The sequence below is a fragment of the Pleurodeles waltl genome, chromosome 7, assembly GCF_031143425.1.
Source record: "Pleurodeles waltl isolate 20211129_DDA chromosome 7, aPleWal1.hap1.20221129, whole genome shotgun sequence".
NCBI classification, from domain to species: Eukaryota; Metazoa; Chordata; class Amphibia; order Caudata; family Salamandridae; genus Pleurodeles; species Pleurodeles waltl.
In genome coordinates, this window is record NC_090446.1 from 932,781,116 (window position 1) to 932,803,997 (window position 22,882).

The following is a 22,882-nucleotide window of genomic DNA, read 5'->3' on the forward strand; positions in this document are numbered from 1 at the left end:
ACACATAAGCACACACTCACCCGCAAGCACGCAGACAACATACATTTGAAAAGGATTTTTTTACTTACCTCAGCTGCCATGGAAGGGCGTATTCCATCTAACTGTTCTCCATTATTATTACACTAATAGTGAATTTTATGACAAGACCGGAGGCTCATATTATGCATTTTCTTTTCTTGTTTAATAAATAGCAGCAGTCAAGAAAAAACAACAACTCCCAGAAGGCCAAAGGAAAACGGGCCAATGGGAAACAAAAAGTAGTTCTAAGACTCCACTAATCATAGGTCATTAAACCCCTAAATACGTATCTTGACTGTGAACAGCCCTCTTTTCTTGCTGCTCGCAGTCAAGATAAGTATTTCACATTTATACTTGTTTTGTCATTTAAAATATTTCTCATTGTATAGGTGTTGCCTCATGGTTTATGTGTATTGTCAACGTGCAACGTTGCTTTTACTGCCCGTTTCCTTTCTAGTCGGCTTGCAGCCGCATATTTTAGCTTTAACGCGTCTCCTGAGCGCGCGCGTCCTTTTTCCTCGTTCCGGCATTCTAAACTGCTGTTTCTCACAGCGCAACTTCAGTTCTTGTCAGCGCTTGTTGGAAACGGCAGTTTGGGGCTATTTCTGAGCATCGGACATTTATTCTCACCGTTTTGCTGCCTCCTCCCAGCGTCCCGACTTCCTCCTTTGTTGGGCCTTGGCCTATTCTCCGCCCATAGGCGGAGCCAAGTTAGTTTGTTAAATTTAAAGGGAACTTTAACCCTTTTCTCATTTTTCAATCCTTTTTCTATTCCTTTTTTATTGTTAATTCCTAACTCATTAATTTTTTATTGGAAATGGAGGGCTCTTTAATTAAAAATAATGTGGAGGAGGATGAACAAATTAATGAACAGCTAAGTAAATTCATTCAATGTTCTGTGGAGCAAGCTGTATCAACTTCTATTAACAAATTATCAAAACATTTGGAAAATTCTATTTTAAGCTTGGTCTCCAAGACGATTTTGGCCCAATCTGCGGGGGAAAGCAGAAAACGCCCTATTACAAAAAATGTTTCCAAAAAGGTGTTGGTTAGTGAGGGTACCTCACAAAAGGCAGAGGATGCGGCTCCTCACAAGGCTCCTTCTAAGGAGGGTTCTCAAATTTTAAATTCTAAATTGTCTCTTAAATGTACGAAGAAATCCAAGCATATTGCGCCCATTGTGATTTCCAGTATTTTAGATACTGATGATGATAATACAGATTCCGTCTCTGAGACGAACATCTCAGAAGATGATGATTCTGTATATTCTCCTCCTCCAAAGAATGCAAAGATGGCGCAAGAGGCAAGCCAGCCTCCAGTAATTTCAGATGGGGAAGGGGTTCCTATGTTTAACCCATCCAATATTCATCATCCTAATTCTACGGAATTGTTCCCTGCAGATCATGTCGATGATTATGTGGCATCTAGATTTCGCACATTATTGGACAAACAAACCAGAGCCAAACTCCGTTCTGAATGCCCTCGTCCTTCTTTAGCTTCAAAAATTACGTCCACACCTGCTATTGACCCTTCCCTCATTACCTTTTTTACCAAGTTTGGTAAGGATCTGCGCAAGGGCGTGGACAAGGCCTGATCCACTTGCCAGGATAAGCTACCGAATGTAGTGGGTCTTCTTACCTGCATTTTTGATTTGGCCGAGGCTGCACGTTTGGACAATTGTTCTATTGATCCGGTGGATTTACCTCTATGGGTTCAGAGATTCTTTTGGCTCCTAGGCAACGCCAATGCGGCAATTACCCACGAACGCAGGAAGGGCCTCCTCCTTAAATTGGATCCAAAATTAGTCAATCTGGCTTTGTCAGACCCAGGTCTCAAGGCAGAAGGGCTACTTTTTGGGGATTCCTTCATCAAGGAACTGAGCAAATATGTTTCAGCTTTTGCCTCCTTGGACAAGGCCCAGCAGTCGCTCAAGAAGATGTTTCACAGTCAGGTTTTTACCAGGGCCGGCAGAGGCAGGAACCGCTTTGCGGGCTGCTCATACAATACCCAAGGTTCCCGCAGTGCCTTCAATGCCTCCTACCAGGAGTAGGAGTACAGACCGCTATTCTATCCGCAAAGAGGATGCGGTTTCCGCAACAGAGGCAGCCGAACTTCCAGACTTGCAGCCCAAACCGGTAAGTCTTTCTTCTGGTCGTCTGTTGTTGTTTTTCCAAAAATGGCAGTCAATAACTTCAGATCCATGGGTTAAACACTGTTCAAGGCTACAGCATCGAGCTCTACTCAGAGCCTATGAAGACTCTTTTTCCTCAACCTCCCAAATTGTCTCAGGAGATGACATTAGCAATATCAGCAGAAATCCAGGCTTTACTTCAGAAACACGCCATTGTCCCTTGGCACCCAGATCCCTCAGGTTTCTTCAGTTCTATTTTCCTCGTACAGAAAAAGAACAAAAAGATGCGCCCGGTCATCAATCTAAAACATTTGAACCAATTTGTAGTTTACCGTCACTTCAAAATGGAGACTATTCTCCATCTCAGGAACTCACTTCTTCAGGGCGATTGGATGGTGCGTTTGGATCTCCAAGATGCCTACCTGTCAGTTCCTCTGCATCCAGATTCCAGGAAATTCCTACAATTCTAATTGATGAACCAATTGTATAATTTTTCTTCCCTTCCTTTCAGCATTTCTTCAGCTCCCTGGTGTTTCACAAAACTCATGAAGCCCGTAGTAGCTTTCCTCAGGGCTCAGGGCATCAGACTGGACATTTATCTAGACGATATCCTCATTATGAACCAAAATCGTACTTTCCTTCAATCTCATCTTCACTTGACTTCATCACTTCTCTCTGATCTGGGTTTCCTCATAAACAACGAAAAGTCTTCTCTAGTTCCAGTCCAACGCATAGAGTTTCTAGGGTTCCTCGTAGATTCAATATCAGCTACTCTTCTTCTTCCACCCGCAAAGGTAAAGTCTATAAAGTCCAAAATTATTCAAACCCTACGCAAATCCCTGATATCCCTCAGATCTTTGGCAAGGATTGTAGGCCTGCTGTCATCTTCCATCCAGGCCATTTTTCCGGGTCCTCTTCACTACAGAGCCCTTCAAAGACTCAAGATACGTCATCTGCAAAAGGGTTTCGCTTATACAGACAACGTGGTTTTAGACCACGATTCACGTGCAGAACTCCAATGGTGGATAGACTATTTAGACGCCTGGAACGTCAGGACTATATTTGCGTCAGCCCCAGATCTAGTATTAGAATCAGATGCAAGCCTATCCGGTTGGGGAGCCCGGTGTGGTACAATCTCGACTGGCGGTACATGGTCTCTTCCGGAGTCACGGTTGCACATCAGCTGTTTAGAGATGCTTGCCGGCTCCTTTGTGGTCAAAAGTCTGGCAAGAGATCGAATATGTTGTTCAGTTCTTCTCAGAATGTACAACATTTCAGCGGTCAGATATATCAACCGTCTGGGAGGCACAAAATCCAAACCTTTAGCGGAATTCGCAAAAAGGTTCTGGGAGTTTTGTCTTCAAAGAAAAAACTCAGTCCAAGCAGAATATATCCCAGGCAATCTCAATACCGTAGCGGACTTGCACTCTCATTTTCTCCAAGACTCCAGTGACTGGAAACTTCATCCCAAAATTTTTCAGGCCATTTCTCGCAATTGGGGTCCTTTCCAAATAGACCTTTTTGCGTCACGGCTCAACACTCAGTTACCCCAATTCTACAGTTGGTATCCAGATCCGTACGCTCTCGCCTTCAATGCTTTTTCTCAGGATTGGTCAACATCCCTGAACTACGCTTTTCCCCCTTTCATTATGATAAACAGACTATTGGCGCATATCAGGTGTCAACAAGCAGTGGTAGTCCTCATAGCTTTGTTCTGGCAATTCCAAGTATGGTTCCCTTCTCTTCTAGAGTTGGCAGTAGACTCCCTTCTTTTCCTTCCCTCCTTTCCGGATCTACTCACCAACCCTTCCGGTCTCTTTCACAACTTAATTCTGGACAACCTTCGTTCCCTTTCAGCTTGGAAATTGTCGGGGATTCCCAACCAATCCCTGCGATTTCTGGAGAAGCTTCAAGCCTCATTGAACATTCATGGGCATCAGGCACAAAAAAGGCCTATAGCTCAGCTTTATCCTTATGGCATGGTTGGTGCTTGGGAAAAAATATAAATTCCCTTTCAGCAGATGCAACTTTTATAGTTAATTTCCTTGCAGCTGAGGCTAGTAAAGATAAGTCATACCGTACCATTAATGTTTACAGATCGGCAATTTCTTCCTATCACCCTTACATCAACGGTAAGCCTGCTGGGGAACATCCTCTAGTTTGTCGTCTATTAAAGGGAGTAAAGTTTTCTAATCCTCCGTTACCCAAGTACAGTACATTATGAGATGTCAATGTGGTGTTTAATCTGTTCTTATCTTGGCCTGACAATGATATGTTTTCCTTAAAAAAATTGTCCGCAAAGTTAGCTATGTTACTATGTTTAGTTTAATTTAAGCGTCTTTCAGATGTTAGAGCTCTTGATATTACTGCTCGTCATTTTACCCCTTTGGGGGTTTTGTTTAGTATTCTTAGACGTACGAAAACTAACTTGTCTTCAGTGTTTTATCCTTACTTTCCATACCATCACAAACTTTGTGTGGGTCCATGTCTAAAACTGTATGAACAACAAACAGCCGATTTGAGATCTTCTTCTGCTTCTCAACTACTTATTTCCTTCAGAAAACCTTTCAAACCAGTGTCTTCTCCAACCCTAGCCCGTTGGGTTAAATGGATTATGTCCTTAGCTGGTATTCATACTTCCTCTTTTGGCGCCCATTCTGCAAGAGGTGCGATGGCTTCCAAAGCTTTTTGGGCTGGTTCCCGTTTAGAGGATATTCTCAAATCGGCTGATTGGTCTAACGACAATGTGTTTAAAGTGTTTTATTGCAAACCGGTTCATCATGTTGCTTTAGATGTTATTAAAATGCTTTAAACTTGCATAATATGAGCCTCTGGTCTTGTCATAAAATGTAGATTTTCCTAGTAATTTACGAAGGAAAGTCTTAATTTTATTAAAGACACGGAGGCAAGTATTATCACACCACATCAATTAACACTGTGATTGTTTTTCCCTCCCTTCCAGCATCAACTACTACTTCACAACTGTCATCATGATCTTTGTCCTTCAGCGGAACATCTTCCCTCATCCTTGTGGTTTCACCTCTTCATCTACACCGTTTCCATCCGGATGTCATCCTTTCATCTTCCGAAATCCAGTTATTGAACTTTTGTCAAGACATCCTGACTTTTGTCCTGGCCATTTGCATCTTTTGTTCTATCGTGCCTTTGTTTTTTACTGTTTGACCGCCGCACAAGAAAAGAGGGCAGTTCACAGTCAAGATACGTATTAGGGGTTTAATGACCTAAGATTGGTGGACTCTTAGAACTACTGTTTGTTTCCCATTGGCCTGTTTTCCTTTAGCCTTCTGGGAGTTGTTGTTTTTTCTTGACTGCTGCTATTTATTAAACAAGAAAAGAAAATGCATAATACTCGCCTCCGTGTCTTTAATAAAATTAAGACTTTCCTTCATAAATTACAAGGAAAACCTTCATTATATCTCATTATTTACTACTAGTGTCTAGTGTGATACAAAATTGGCAGAAAACAAAAAGCGGAGTCCCAACTAAAGGACCACCTCCCACTATGTTCCTGCACTATGTATGTCACCTCTGAGTCCATGGGTCGCATAGGCAGTGCTAGGAGTAGCAAAGGGCAAGCCAGGGGTCGCAGTTGTGACCCCTAAATGACGTCCATGATTATCATATATCAGAGCACCTTAAAATATGAGTTCAAGATGTGCACTATACAAAAACCGCTCTTGATTTAATAAACTACAATTGTTCTGTGGATATTAAGAGTCCAGGCCACACATTGGGTACACATGGCAGCTGACTTGTTTCTTAGGGCCATATGTACTAAAGCATTTTCCCATAGACACAGAATGGGTAAAATCCTTTGGTACATCTGGCCCTTAGTTTCCTAATAGCATTGTCACCACTGTGGAGGCAGGGATGTGTCTCAGTTTCTGTTTAAAAAACTGTCACTTTTAGTTATTAATTCTTGACACACAGCGAGATAATCTGATATAATAAATTGGAACGTTTCCGAATGTTACAGAAATATGATATTTTTCTTTAATTTTGAAGACAACTAACCATATTCTAACATACTATTTGCTGCATGATTTACAGGCCAAATATGTTTCAGGGCTCGGCTCGTTTAGGGGCTCTTAGAGTCAAAGCCGACCTTTGGCTCGCCTACTGTGCACACCCAGTCTGCCTGGGGCGGGTAATGCAGCTTGTCGCCTGCATTGAAGTTTCCAGTCCTAAGTTTGCTGTAAACAATTCGTTTTTTTTTCATGGTGCATTGGTCCATTTATTTCACTGTTCACTGAAACAGGTGAAACCACAGCTACAAAAATGTCTTCGTTCCATGCACACAAACTCAGTATTCCCGGTGCCACGGAGGTATCCGCTAATCAGTTTTAGTTCCCTTCCCCCATCGAGGCTTCTTCTGACCCCTCTGCTCCTTAAGAGACGCTTCCGTTCCTTGTCGCGTCACCATCCCCCACAACCTCTGCGCTACAGCCCCCTGCGTCGGTCATTCTCTGGGGATCTGACACTTTATATCCCCGCCCTCTGCACTCGGGCTAGTTTGGCAGTGGCTGTCCCTGCCCACCCTTCAGGACCCACCTCCTCCCCCCCCCCGGTCTATTCAGCCACCCTGTCCCACCTGTGCCGTGTCCCTCCCACTGGCCCCAGGGGCTGATAGCACCCTGTCAGCAGTTGGTCAGCGTATCCCGAGGCCGCAGGCGAGCAGGAAAGTGCCACGCCAGCAGCAAAGCCCCAGCGTCCATTGTACGCGCCTGGGCGCAGGCACACGGGGGATTAAAGGGCTCTGAGAGGGCAGCGAGCCTGAAGTATGGAGGTTGGACGGGGTGGCTGGTGTGGGGGCGAAGGGAGCTCGTCTGTCCCCAGCCATACTCTGACCTCAGAGGTGCCGAGTGACCCTAACACATGTCACGTGGAACACGTCCACTGTGCTGCTCTTTCAGGGCGAAGCGCCTTGCATTCTGGGAAAGGAAGTGCAGGCTCTCTAGTCATGGCCTTACACAGAAGCATGAACGACTGCAGTTCGCTGGGGACAGACTCCTATAGTTTTTGGTGTTGAGATCAAGGGGACCCAAAGCTTCTGCCCACTAAGGCCCAGAAAGGCAGAGCTCCATTGTATAATATAACAAGCATTGGCAAAATAAGTAGGTCTTTCCTATGCAAGATCTATTGGCTTTGCCAATGTGTTGTAGCAATGTTGTACACCAGCGTGGCTGCTGTTCAGCATGGCTAAATGTTAGTGCCGCATAGGAGAGTGGAGTGGAGTGCTGTACAGTGGAATGGTGAGGAGTGGAGTGGCACATAGAGTGGTGCAGAGTGGAGTGGTACAGAGTTGAGTGATGCAGAGGGCAGTGGTGCGTATTAGTGTTGAGTGGCATAAAGTGCACTACCGTAGAGTTCAGAGTCAAGTAGCATAGAGTGCTGCAGAAGCAAACAACGGTGTAGAGTATAGTGCAAGTGGCATAGAGTGGAGTATTGCAGAGTAGAATGGTAGAGAGTGCAGTCTTGCAGAGCAGAGTGTCAGAGTTCAGTGGAGTTCTGTAGAGTACATGGATGCAGAGTAGAGTGCAGTGACATTGCAGTTGTGTAGAGTGAAGTGGTTAAGGATAGAGTGCAATGATGCAGGGTAGAGTGTTGTTGCATAGAGTGGCATACAGTGTAATGGCGTAAAGTGTAGAGTGCAGTGGCATAGAGTGCAGTGGTACAAAGTAGATTAGAGTGGCATACAGTGGATTGGCATAGTGTACAGGGGCATAGAGTTGAGTGTTACAGAGTAAATTGCATTGGCGTAGAGTGTACTGGCATAGAGTGCAGTGGCGTAGAGTGCAGTGGTGCAGAGTGCGTATAGTGGTGTACAGTGGAGTTGTGCAGAATAAATTGGTGTGGCCTAGACTAGAGCGGTGTAGAGTAGTGGAAAAGAGTGCATTGGACTAGAGTAGAGTGGTACAAGGCAATGGCATAGAGTGAAATGACGTAGAGTGCAGTGGTGTAGAGTGGAGTGGTGCAGAGTTAGGTGGAGTGGTGTTGACTGGAGCATTCATTGTGTGGTAGCACACTGCCATTACAGAGAATACATTTTCAGTTGAAATGACCATTTGATTTGCACTAGCGGTGGCTCCTCTGCAATGGTGGAGGAGCGTTGCCCCCCTGGCTAAGAGCCAGTAGCAGAAAAATAAAATGGTACTTCACTATTGTTTTATATTTTTGCGGCTGGCTCAGCCAGCATGTGAAGGGAAGGGCGGGGCTGGGTCACGGTAGGGGGTAGAGGAGAGGAGAAATGGAGTGCACTAAGTGCACGTTTGTTTGGCCGGCCCTCTCATGCAGGCCAAACACACATGCACACTTAGGTTTCACCAACCTGGCTGTGTAGAGCAGCCGGGCTGGAGAAACTGCACACCCCCAGGCCAGTGTATGAGCAGCAGTCCAACCCGCTTCAACCAATCCTGACGCAGCTCTCATGCTAGGTTTAGCATGAGAGTAGCACCAGGATTGCTGGGGAGCCGGTAGTGGTGTCCCAGTGAATGCTGGAATACCAGAACAGCAGAGGAGCGAGGCAGCAGGAAACGATAGGAAGGGGAAGGGTTTTTTAAATTATTTGTTCCTTCCATCCCCATTGTCCCTGTAGGAAAGTCACTCTTTTTGGCATGGTTATCCCCACTTTTTGCCTACTGTCAGTATGCTTTGACTGTTTTCACTGGGATCCTGCTAACCAGGATCCCAGAGATTGTGCTCTCTGCCTCTAAATGTGGTTGCCTAGGACTTTGCACACTCCACATTTGGCATACTGGTGCGCCCGTGTAAGTCCCTAGTATCTGGTACTTAGGTACCCAGGGCATTGGGGCACCAGGGGTTCCCCATGGGCTGTATCATGTATTGTTCCACCCATGGGAGCCCATGCAAAATGTGTCTGCAGGCCTGCCATTACAGCCTACATGAAAAAGTGCATGCACCCTTTTACTACAGGTCACTGCAAGTCACCCCTTTGGTGGACCCTCCTAGCCCAGAGGGTAGGGTGCAGGTACCTCTGTGTGAGGGCACCCCTGCATGAGCAGAGGTGCCCCCACAAACTCCAGCTCCATTGCACTGGACTTCATAAGTGCGGGTGAGCCGTTTTTTCATTGAACTGGATACAGGTCACTCACTACCTGTGCCCAGCTACCTAATGGTAACTCAGAACCTGGGCATGTTTGATATCAAACACATCGGACTCATACACCAAAACTGTTGCCAGTATTGGTTATATGATTCCATGCACTCTGGGGGTTCCTTACAGGACCCCAGTAGTATCCCTATCAATCTTCTGGGGTTGTCCGGGCAGCCCGCACAGCTGCCACCCCTCAGATGGGTCAAGCAGAGGAAGGCAGAGCAAAGGATTTCCTATGGGAGAGGGAAGTAACACCCTCCCCCTTGGAAATAGGTGTTACAAGGCTTGTGAGGGGTAGCCTCCCCAAGCCACCGGTTTGGTTAGAAGGGCACATTCTGTGCCCTCCTTGCATAAACCGGTTTGCACCAAACTAGGGACCCCCAGTTCCTGCTCTGGCATGAAACTGGACAAAGGAAAGGGGAGTGTCCACTCCCCTATCCATCACCACCCTAGGGGTGGTGCCCAGAGCTCCTCCAGGTGGCTACAGGATTCTGCCATGTTGAAACCAAGATGTACAGAGGCCCCTGGGAGCATCTGAGTGGTCAGGTCAGGTAGTTGACATCACAGCCCCCTCCCGATAGGTTGTCACCCTGCTAGTGACCAAATTCCGTTCCTGGGGTATTTAGGGTCTCTCTCTTGGGTGGATCCTCAGATTCGATGTGCAAGATTCCAGCAGGACTCCTCTGCATCGTTTACTTCATCTTCTGGCCACTGGGATTGCAACTGGACCCTACAGGAACTGACAATCTTCAACTACAGCGATGACTCCGCTCTGCAACATTCTTTCTCCGGCTCCTTCCAGCATTTGCAACATTTTCCCCACTGTGCATCCTCTGAGGGCGGCAAGTCTCTAGCCTGCACAAGAAGCAAAAAGGAATCTCCCTTGGAGTGAAGGAGTTACTGCCCTACATCAGCAGGCACCAACTGCAACGACAAATGGCTGCGTGGATCTTCGCACCTCCGGAGCTGCGTGGATCCTGCATGACAGGTGGTGGTCTGAAGTGGTCCCCAGGTCCTCTCTGTCAGCTATCCAACTTGGGAGACGGTAAGCCCTTGCCTCTCCCTGCAGGACAGTACCCCTGTGCACAGTGACTCTTGCAGCTACCACGGCTTGTTTGTTCCTCCTCCAAAGGATCTTCAGCACTCCCTCCTGCAAAGCACAGTCTCCTGCCTCCTGCTGCAGCGATGTGGGACTACTCTTCAGGTGTACTGAGTGGGCTCCACCGCAACTGCTGTGCCTGCTGCCAGTGGATTGCCTGTGGGGGCTGCCTCCTCTTCTTGTGACTCTCCCAGCTAAGGGTCACTCCAGACACCCCTCCTTGAGTTGAGTCCCCAGGACCTTGCTGGTCCTTTTCAGCCTTGCAAAACCTGCTTCTCCGACTCTTGCATTTATTTGCCAAAGCCTGTTGGTGGTTTTCCAGCACCACTGACCGATTGCACCCTGACTGCCTACGTGGGACATCACATGCATCACTTCTGGGACTGCTCTTCGGCTCATGTGCTGCATTGCTGACCTTCTTCGTCCACTGTCAACCTGGTCTTGCAGTCACAGAAGGGTGGGTAGTGGATCCTGCCATAACCCAACCCAACACAAACTGGACTTGGTCCCCTTCCGTTTCAGGTCCTCTTCTGTCAGGATTCACCCTTGGATTCTTCCAGTCTTGTCTGGGTCTTGCACATCCCTTTTCCAGAGTCCTCCTGTTGGTTTTGGAGAAAACCAGGTACTTACCTCTACTCTCCAAGTCGCTGGGGGTCACTCTGGTACTCACCTCTTGGAGTTCCTAGTTCCTTCAGCTCCCCTCTACTAATTCCATTTCCTTGGGTGAGGGACTGCCTTTCACATTCCATTTTTTTAGTATATGGTTTGGCCCTCCCCTCGGGCCCCTGCTGTTTACTATTGCTTTTACCAATGCCTATTGCTTTGTATGCTATTTACTGATTGCTAATGTGTATATAATAGTGTATTTACTTACCTCCAGTTGTGGTATTGCCTACACAGTATTTTAGTATTTGTGTTACTATAAGAAAGTCTCTTTGTTTTTGTAACACTGTGTGGTTCTTTCATGTGGTATTGCATAAGCTTTGCATGTCTCCTAGATAAGTCTTGGCTGCTAATCCACAGCTACCTCTAGAGAGCCTTGGCTTCCTAGACACTGCCTACACTTCACTAATAGGGGGTACCTGGACCTGGTATAAGGTGATAACACCATAGGTGCTCACCACACACCAGGCCAGCGTCCTACAGTCCCCTCGTCCCCCACCTTGACCTTTGTGGCGGCTGCTGCTCATTTGCACCGACATACAGTTTTACTAATAAAACTATACAGTGCACAGACAAAAAATCATGGAAATTACATCACCTAGTGTAATGATTTGTTTTGATCTTATTAAAGTATTTCGTTTCGGGGGTGTGGCCAAGATGGCGGCGTGAGCGGACGCGTTCATCCGAGCTCCGCCGCCTGGGTCCCACTGAAAGCCTTGCGACCCCGTATCTCGGTGGCCCGGGTCTTCCAGGCTTTGTGGCCGGTGCCAAGAAGCAGCGGGTGCCCCGAGAGGAGTTGGGGCGCCCACAGGAGAGGAGGACGGCGGCACTGGGCCTTGCGGCCTGGGCCCGCGCTCGCGGTCGGCGGGCGCGGTGAGCGGCGGTTGGGCTGCGTGGTGCGGCCGTGTGCTTGGCGGTCTGCCAGCACCTAGGTGGGACGCGGAGGTCGCCCAGGAGGGTGCCGCAGCAGTGGAGTGCAGTAAACCTCGCGCCAGAAGCACTGGTGCGGAGGCAAGCACGGGAGCGGACCTCGGCGGGCCGTGATGGCCATTTTGCTTCTGGTGCCATTGGAGAGCAGGAGACCCGGGTGAGATAAGGAGTAGCTTTGAGCATTTCTGGGTTGCTCCCGCTCCATGTTAGTGCAGCCTAGAACGGCGCTGAGAGGTTGGGCCACTAATCGGCGGTGCAGTCGGCCTGCGATGGCCTGGGCCGGGGGGAGTCGGTGAGCTGCAACTGGCCTGAGAGAGTCCGGGCGTGGTGGAGGCAGGAGCTGATGGTCGGAGTGTGCAGCGCAAAGAGATAGGGTACTGTCGGCCTGGCCCACAGAAGACAGCGCGAGGAGGCATTTGACGAGACGACTACGTGGCCACAGGGAGGAAGTCGGGGCTATGGCGTCCTCTAAGCACAAACGAGACCAGTCGGTGAGAAAAAAGTGTGACCAGATCCGGTGCAGGGTAGGCCAGCCGAGGGGTCGACGGTGACGCGATCTCCTGAGGTACGAGGGGAGCTGGAGGAGGACGGTGGGGCCCCAGTTACAAAGGGTTTCCTTACCTCCTTGTTTGACTCGTTGCGGAGTGACCTGCAGGAACTCCTTAGGGACATTTTCCAAGAGGTGAAAGAGCTGCGAATGGAAGTCACGTCCCTGGGCGAGCGGGTGGCACAGGTTGAGGATGGCGAGATCTCCCGCGGCGAGGAAGTGGCGGGCATGCAACAGGAGGTCATAGGCCTGCGGGAGCAGCAGGAACTTCTTCAGATTGCAGTTGAAGACTTGGAAAACCGGTCGCAACGGCATAGTATCCGCATCAGGGGATTGCCGATTGGAGCAGAAAAGGAGGACATTGGTGAATTTGTGGTGGCGCTGTTTGACTCGGTCCTGGGACTAGAGGGGGCCCGGGAGATTACGCTAGACAGGGTTCATCGAGTGGGCCGCGCTGGCGGAACCGGGGAGCGCCCGCCCGATATTTAAAATGTGTCCACAACTACGGGCTTAAAGAAAACATTTTGCAGAGGGCCCGCAATCTCCCGCAGATCCATTTTTGAGGACACACGCTTCAATTATTCCAAGACCTCTCACTACGGACTTTGCAGAGGCGGCGAGAATTTAAGCCCATCACGGAGCATTTGCGGGCGTACTCTGCATCTTATTCGTGGGGTCATCCTTTCCGCCTTATCTTCCAATGGGAGGATCAGCTCTGACATGTGAAATCAGTGTCAGAAGCGAGAAAGATTCTGCGCTTGGAGAGAGACAATCAAGATGCTGACACATCTATAGAGGTGGCCGACGGGGACCGTCCGCATTGGCGACGTAAGGAGAGAAAGAGGAAACAGCAGCGGCCTACAACATCGGAGCAGGCATTGTAACGGCAATCTGCACTGAGTAGGGTAGCCGCTGGGACTAATGCTTAGCGGATGGGGGGCCGGGGACAGATGTGCTGATATGGGTCGCATCAACTTAGGTCTTATGACCACTTGAGAGGGGTCCGGGCGGTGGAGTTGTTGGACTTTGCACGACGAACTTGAGTGGTTCTGCTGCCCCTGCTGAGACTTTGCTTCTTTGGAGATGAGAGTTAGAGGACTTCTATTTTGGAGCACCTGTTGTGCATTATGGTTGTATGTTGGTGTGCTTCCCCTGGAACTTGCTTACAAATTGTCTTGGCTGACTGGCCCTGTGGTTCGGAGCGGCCTTGGAGCTGTTCTGGGCGTTGGTTCCCCCGGTGGGTCTCCCCCGAGCGAATCTGGTTCTGGGATGCATGTCCATTAAGTGTATAAGCTTGAATGTTCGCGGACTTAATAGTCCGGTTAAGAGATTGGCGATACTGCCGGCTCTTGAGTAGTCTGGTAGTCACATTTGCCTATTACAAGAGACACATTTACTGACCAGGGACACATATCGCATGCGCTCAAAGTGGTACCCTAGGCAGTTCTGGTCCTCGACCTCCATGAAACATGCTGGGGTGGCGATACTGCTCTCGAGGGCCTTCTCTGGGGAGGTGGTAGCAAAGATACATGAAGTGCAGGGTCGACTTTTGGCTCTTAGAATACGGGTGGGGGCTTTCTGCTTTACCATTGCTTCTTTGTATGCTCCTAATGCGCAGCAAGAACCCTTCCTGAGACAGCTGTCTCCCCGGTGCTTACGACACCGGATGGTGCCATTTTAGTGGGAGGTGATTTTAACCTGGTAATGGACAATGAGCTAGATCGATCTGGGCACCGCTTTGGACAGACTGGAGCGCTGACGGCAGCAGGGCGACAGTGGTTGGCTGAATGTGGACTGGAGGATGTTTGGAGGAGAGCGCATCCTACGCTTAGGGACTATTCCTTTTATTCGGCGGCTACCAAGGCGTACGCACGTATTGACTTCTTTCTGGCCTCCAGGGAGTTCACATCTCAAGTTAGGGAGACCACAATTGAACCTCAGCCCTAACAGATCATACTCCTATCACTGTAGAGGTTGCTGTGGATCTGGGCCAGGTGGGAAACCCGAGCTGGCGCTTTAGGGATGCGATTTTGCAGAACAAGGACACGGAGGAGTCGCTACGGCGCATGATTACGGACTATCTTAGCCTCAATGATGATGGAAACACCAGTTTGGAGACTTTGTGGGAGACCCTGAAGGTAGTGGTGCGAGGGGAGGTAATGTCGCTATCAGCTAGAGATACTAGAGAAGGAGAGAGCAGAGGGCGGCGCTAGAGCAAAAGGTGGGGGCATTGGAGCGCTCCCATAAGTCCACCGGTGCACCTAGAATATGGCAGGAGCTGGAGAAAATGCGGCAGCAGTGGAAACGGATGGATTGGGACAGGGTGGAATACGCTATAGTGCGGCTTAAGCATAAATACTACATTGGGAGTAATAGGTGTGGGAAGCTCTTGGCGCATCGATTAAGAGCACAGCGCTTGGCATCAGCGATAAAAATGGTCCGTTCTCCTTCGAGGGAAGAGGCTCGAACAGATGATCAAATCGCAGAGGCGTTCGCTGAGTATTATCGAGTGTTATACCCGGCAGACGATCAGGGTGACGCGAATCCGGCCACATTCCTTGCGGGGATAGCAATTACCCCGCTTGGCGAGAGGGTAGCGTCTTCCTTAGATCAGCCAATCGGGGTGGAGGAGGTTATCTCGGCAATTTCACGGCTAAAGGTTGGGAAGTCCCCCGGTTCCGATGGCTTTATGGCGCTCTTTTATAAGACATTCTGCGGGGAGCTAGCACCGCTTCTGGTACGGCTCTTTAACTCCTTTCAGGTGTCTGGAGCCCTCGCGCCCAGTATGTCAGAAGCTACCATTGCGGTGATACATAAGCCTGGGAAGGACCCTGAGGAGTGTGCTTCATACAGGCCGATTTTGCTTCTAAATATAGACGCCAAGTTATTTACGGGGATATTGGCCCACCGCCTTAATCCCTATACGCCGGGTCTTATAGATCCGGACCAGGCAGGCTTTATACCTCATCGACAGTGCAGTGATAATACAAAGCGGCTTCTCCATTTGATAGATAAAACCAGCAGATCTCGTAGGGAGGCGCTTCTGCTCTCTATTGACACGGAGAAGGCGTTTGATAGGGTTCATTGGCCTTACCTCTTTCGGGTGTTGGAGCGCTTTGGACTGGGTCCTGGCTTTAGGGCGTGGGTTCGATGTATCTATCGTTCACCTAGGGCTGCGGTCCGGGTTAATGGTATGTTGTCTTTACCGTTCCCGATCGGACGAGGGACTCGACAGGGGTGCCCTCTCTCTCCTCTCTTGTTCGCGCTATATATGGAGCCCTTTGCGCAGCATTTGCGCGACAGCTCTTTGGTCTCTGGCGTTAAATTCGGAGGAGATCATCATCTTATCACTCTGTATGCAGACGATGTGATCCTTACCCTGGCGGAGCCCGCGGTTTCACTGCCTGCGCTAATGGTGATAATTGATGAGTTTAGCCGGGTCTCTGGGTTTCGGGTGATTATGCAGAAATCCCAAGTCCTCAGTCTGTTTGTAACCCCAGAGCACGAAGAGGATTTGAGGACTCGATATTCCTTTCTTTGGTCGACATCGCGGCTCTCTTATCTGGGTATCGATTTGGCGCCCTCAGTTGCGAAGACGGTAAGCTTGAATTATGCGACATTAATTCGTGAGGTGGCGCGAGATCTGGAGAGCTGGGGGAAACACAAACTTTCCTGGCTGGGCAGGGTTGCGGTGGTGAAGATGACCGTGTTACAGCGTATACTTTATGTGTTCTAGGCGCTTCCTCTGACTCCTCTGTCTTGGACGATAGTGAGCCTCCAGTCCGCAGTCCTCAAATTTATCTGGGACGGGCGGCCAGCGTGGCTTCCTAGAAGACTTTTCAGGCGGCGCAGTTGCGTTTTCTTTTAGAGTGGAATCGACCACTCACTGAGAAAAATTGGTGCTTCATGGATCAGGCAGTGGCGGGGTCTCATATGTGGAAGGAGCCTTGGCTCCGACGCCGGGACAGAGCGCGGGGCTTGTACTCCTCCCCGATTACAGGAGCGGCGTTACGTGTGTGGGACGCAGTGGCATGTCGATTGGGGCTTATGTCGTTCCCGTCCTCTATGACCCCGATAGGTGCGAACCCTGATTTCGAGCCCGGTCTGCGAGTAGAAAGTCTGCGCCGATGGTACGATGGGGGCTGTAAGAGGGAGGGGAGCCTGTTCGATGAACAGGGGGTGGTCTCCTTTGATCAGATGCGGGAGACATATGGTTTGACAGAGGCAGATAGGCTGATGTATTACCAGGTGCGGCATTGGGCTCTTCTGCCGGCGAACAGAGCACTGATGGATAGGCCGCTCACACCTTTCGAGAAGTGGCAGTTGACGAAGAAGGATGATAAGCGAGTGCTCTCAAAACTTTATAGACTCTTGCAGGGGGTGGAGCGCCTGCCTAAGTCTAAAGGCCAGTTGAGATGGGAGAGTGAGCTAGAGAGGGAGATATCTGAGGAGGAATGGGACGGCGTATAAGGTGGCTTCCTATTGGTATTACACCCCAGTAAGGATACATTCATGGGATTACAACAAGTCCAGCCTTTGTTGGAGGGGGTGCGGTAATACAGGCACACTGGTGCACCTGCTTTGGCATTGCCCCAAACTTAAGAGATATTGGGCGGGCATCTTAGACGATATTGACAAAGTGTTTCAGACCGAGCTTCCCAGACTTCTATCGTATATACTGCTAGGTCTACCCAACCCCCTCACCTTTCCTCTCCGATCGCTGAAGGGGCAACAGATGGCACTGGCCCTCAATGCGGCATTGCAGTTGATACTAGCTCTAAGGGGGACGGACAGGGTCCCGACGCATGTGTCTTGGCTCCAGAAGCTGTGGTTCATTCTTGCAATGGAGAAGCTCACCCTGGCTTCTCAGCAGAGAGTGGGTGACATAGGAACGTTATGGAAGCCGTTCCTTCAGATCTTATTGACAGAGTTTACTGAGCTGACATGTCCGGCTTATCTGAGGGTCTTGGGGCTGACATGAGCTTCTTAGAGGATGTCCGGCCTGGCGAGGTCGGCGGGGGGGGCGCCTGGGACAATGCTGCTGGGGGGGGGGCACTGGGGAAGGAGAGGGGCACAGCTTTATGGGGGTAAGCACGGTTCTAGTATTGTTAGTTATTTATATGTTCTGTTCTATTATGTACGGAGCTCTGATTTCATCAGACTTTTGTGCTTTGGCTACCTCGTTCTTCTGGATGACTGAAGGCAGATGAAAGGGGGAGGTCCCTCCTGGCGATAGAACAGTGATCCTGTGGATGGCCTCCCTCGCGCCAGACTGGGACGTTTGTAACTTGGTGGTCGAAGAGTTGGCAACTATGATATAGTGCTTTGTACTTTTATATGTTAAAACCAATAAACAGATTTGATCCATAAAGTATTTGTTTCGAACAAACTCTAGTAATAACAAAAAATGTGCTTCATTTGTGTCCCTAATTCTGATATATTCTGAAATATTTACACAGTTCATTTAAATGCTCTTGTGTGCTACAAAAGAACTCTTTCCTACCCCTAGAATTCAGCAAAATTGTTACATAAATCCTCTCACTTTGAAGTCAGAGAAAGAAAAGTAAACAAGCGCCTTTGGAAGACAGCGCCTGATAATTTACCTCAATCTTTGAATGCACAGCAGATATGAGATAAGAACAAGATTTATAAGCCTGTTTACAGAAAAGGAGTATGTGGAAGGATACTGTAAATAAGGCTTGGGCAAGGGAAGGTACGAACTCAAGCTAGACAGCCTACAACTAATAAAGCCAGCAAATGGAAAGAAGAAAACGTGAGTTATAAACCACAAAGCCAATGGCAAGCACCAGGCAGAATACATTTTTAATCAACTTTCTGAATGACCTAAAAATGAGGTAGTGTCGGTCTCTGTGCCAGAAGTATGCTTACAAATTAGCATACATGCCAGGATTTTCAAACTCGGAGGTGGATGATCATGAAAAAAAAACAGGAGAATGCTTTTTCCTTATAGGCCTATCTTGAACAAATTTTAGGTGAGAGACTCATAAAATAATGCCACATTTGGCTTAAAAATATCGGGAGTTTCCCCACTGAATCTGGTGGCATGTATGGCTTAAAAATATCGGGAGTTTCCCACCTGAATCTGCTGGCATGTATGGCTTGGGATGACCACCTCTCCAGTAGTTTAGCAGACTCTGTTAATTGATAGTGAAATCTGCTTTCCCCAGATGCATTTCTAATGCACACATGAACATAATTTCAGGATTCTACTCTAAAACTGTGTTTGCTTAAGTCCAAATATGGTTATTTAAATGCATGCAACTTATTACTGCCTAGTGTTGCTCAGTTTTAATGTAAATTCTCTTCAAACTTTAACGATTTTAGCTTTGCCTGCTTTTTCTTGAGCTCCTCTTTGATTCTGTAATAGTGCTGGGTCACAGAAAGTGGGCGTGTTAGAGCTCCCATTGTCAACCAACCTCACCCACCCTCTCTGTCCCGGTACGGTGTATAGGTAGAGAGAAAGCACGAATTGGTGAAATAGACTGTCAATACACTAGCTTCTAAAGTTGTTGATTTTTAAAAACTATTATAAAATAAGAGAAGCGAATGGAAGGAAGGAAGAAACCAATGAAAAAGAAAGAGCAAAATTTGAACTATGGATAGAAAAAAATGGCAGATGGCTGGATCCTAAATGGAAATATTAAAGCAAGCATTTGCTCGAGTTAGAGCTATTAGTGTTGTAAACTCCTAATCCAACTTTTCTTGCCACATAAATTGAAACTTAAAAGTAAAATAGTTTCACATAAGCGAGCCGATTCACAGCGCCACAGCCACCATGAGCATCAGCGTGAAGAGAGACACAAAAGGAAAAAGAGGTTCGCTCACAGTCAAACTTGTCGGCAAAAGTGCAATTATCCATGTAACAGGGGCGATGGCCAAGGCGGTAACAAAACCTCCCCAAGGAGGGACAAATGTAAACCATTTATCAATGACATCAAAGGAGTTTTGAAGTACAAGCCCCCGAACGAGTGGTAGTGATGGGTGTGAGGTGAACAGTGTAAGCCTGTATAAATACCAACACGCTGGAAAAGCAGCGCTTGTGTGCTGCTATTCTCTTTTTAAAAAATAAATATTTTTATTGTTTTTTAAAACTTGCCAGTGATATTGATATAGTGAATTCCCCAACAACATTCACGGTACTCCGTCCCCCCATTCATGCACTTAAGTCGACGTGTAATGGTCCTGAGTTGATAATTCTCTATTGGGATAAACAGTATATCACCCATACGCAAAGTTCTATGTTATAGGCGTGGAGGCAGGTTCAGATTCGGAGTCCGAGGTGGTTCAGGCATCCTCCGGGGCAGGGATGTCGGGGGTCCTCATGCTCTCCAGTATTGAGTCCCATTGTGTGGCATTGTCTCTAGGTCTCCGCCCATGTAGTGCCTCTTTTAATAACACAGCTCCTTCAATTTCCTCCCATTTTTCTAAGGCGTTTTGCCATCTAATTACTTGTGGGACCCCTGAGTCTTTCCAGTGTGAGTTGATTTCTCTTTTATTGAGGACAAGAGCCGAGTCGATGAACCTGTTAGATGTTTTGAGAGCTGAGGGGCATGGAAAGTCCCCCAGTAGGGCCACCATAGGGGACAAGAACAGCACCCTGTCAGTACAGGTAGAGATTTCCCTAAATATTTCTACCCAGTATGAACTAGGCTGGGGGCAACACTATAGCATGTGTACAAGTCCTGCCGCTGGTTCGGCAGATCGGGGACAGCCTATGTCGTTTGTACTGTATATTTTGGTTATCATTTGCGGGGTTAAATAGGCCCTGTGGTAAATATATAAATGTATTAGCTTGAATCTGGCCTTTCTGGACACTGAGTAGATATGGGAGGTGATCCTAGCCCACTGTGATTCTTCAGTGGTGGTATCTAACTCTGTCTGCCACTTGATTTTGAGTTTGTTTAGAGGTAAGCATATGCTATCTTGTAGGGATTTATATATTCCTGATATCACTCCCTTCTGTCCCCCTATTGAGCAGAGAAGGTTACAACCTCCATGAGTCGGCGGCTCAAGTGTCCCCGTTCCCCATGCCTTTTGTGTGATTCTGGTGATAGCGCTAAAGGTAATGAATAATCCGGATGGGAGATCGAACTGATCTTGTAATTCTGTATATGTGTGAAGTTTCCTGTTGCCGTATAGATCTCCCAGTTTTGTGATATTATGTGCCACCAGTTTATTGATACCTGTTAGCGTTTGGTTTCCTATGATATGTTTCAAGCAGGTCAGGGGAGCCTCTGGTGCATATGGAGTTTTTGTGCGGGTACGTTTTAGGTATTGTTCCCAACAATATCTTGTTGATTCCCACTCCAATGTTAATTGTTGTTTTGGCTTCCTGGGGTTCAATAATATACCCAGTATTCTTTCTGGTGGGCAATATAAGGGGATTTGTAGTCCTTTTGCAACTGGGGGGTCGCTAATTAGTTTTGCTAGCCATTGTAGTTGCCCTGCCCAATAATATATCTCCAGAGCTGCTAAACCTCCCTCTGCAGTGGGTCTTTGAAGGGAGTATAATGCGATTCTGTCCCTACCCGACCCCCATATAAAATTCGTGGTCATAGATTCTATACCACTGAACACTGCTTTCGGGATTATGAGTGGTTTAGTGGAGAAGTAATATAGCATTCTGGGCAACACTATAATTTTAAGCAAGGCAGTTCTTCCTGGGACCGTCAGGGGCAGTGTCTGCCACAAGCGCATACTGGCTCTAATCCTTCTGAGTGCCCCATGTATGTTTCCTTCTAGCAAGTCTTCCTTTTTGTGGTATATATTTACTCCTAAGTGTTTAAACGTGTTAGAGGACCAGGGCAAAATTCTTGTGTCGTTAGGTTCAGTGGTGCCCTCGGTCATTGGAAAAATAGTGGATTTCCTCCAATTGATTTGGAGTCCGGAAGGTACTCCGTAGTTCTCCAGCATAGTCATGGATCCGGGAAAATCTATCTCCAGGCTTCGGAGGAAAAGCAGCATGTCATTTGCATAGAGGGCGATGTGATGAGTCCAGTTGTTAATTGGAATACCCCTAAAGTACTGTCCAGTTCTGGCCATTTGAGCTAGGGGCTCTACTGCTACTGCAAAGAGAAGGGGTGACAATGGACAACCCTGTCTGGTGCACCTGCAAACCTGGAAAGGGTCAGATATAGTATTGCCTGTTTGCACCCTCGCAGTGGGATTAGTGTACAGAAGTTTTGTCCATTTTACAAATCCCTCACCTAGTCCCAACTTTAGCATGGCCTGCTCTAAATAGTCCCACCTCAGGCTGTCGAAGGCCTTTTCGATGTCCACTGATATAATTGCCGCTTGTGACATTATTGGGGTATGGAGGGGAGAACTGATACTAGGCGCCTAATATTTTCAGCCGTACTATGCTGTGGGATGAAGCCCGATTGGTCTTGGTGAATCAATGAAGGCATATGAGGAAGGAGTCTATTAGCCAGTATCCGGCTTAATATTTTGTAATCTATGTTAAGCATAGATAATGGGCGGTAAGAGCGGACATCAGTAGGAGGCCTATCAGGTTTCAGTAGGGGTATCATAATGGCTTCGTTAGTGGATTGAGGTATGTTATTGTTGTTCCATGTTTCTGCGTATAGTGTGCAAAGATGTGGGGCTAATAGATCTTGGTATAGGTGATAGAACTCCAAAGGGAGTCCACCCGCTCCCGGGACCTTGCCCTTTGCCATGCTTTGGATCGCAGTTTTGATTTCTGCGATCGATATTGGTGCTGCTAGGGCCGAACTCTCCTCAGTATCCAGGTTGGGGAGGGCAAGTTCCTCTAACTCCCGCATCTGGGAGATATTTAGTATTTCGGTGGGAGGCGCATATAATGTTGCATGGTATTTAGTAAAGCTAGCATTTATCTCTTTTTGGTTATAAACGCTTTTGGCTGGGGTTTCTTCAATTTCAACTATGACTGTTTGTTGTTTTGGGGGTTTAACAAGCCAGGCTAGCAGGACGCCTGCTTTATCACCCTCTGAGTGTTGTTTGATTAAGTACTGCTTATAGTCGAAGCGTGTTAATCTAGTGTTTGCTTCAATTATTTTGGTTTTGGTTTCGTTTAAAAGTGGGGCCAAGTCAGGTTGTGTAGGGCGCCTACGCTCTGTGTCTCTAAGGGAGTCCTCCAGTCGCCGGAGCTTGGTTTCTGTTGATTTCCGAACTCCTATATTCTCATTGATACAAGTGCCCCGGATTACTATTTTGAATGTTTCCTATTCAACGGATCTGGAGGACGCCATCCCTGTGTTTTGTTTAAACAATTTGACAATGGCTGCGTGTAAAGTGTGTTTGAATTCTTCGTCTTCGAGCATTTCCGTCCTGAGGCGCAATGTTGAAATCGTTGGTCTC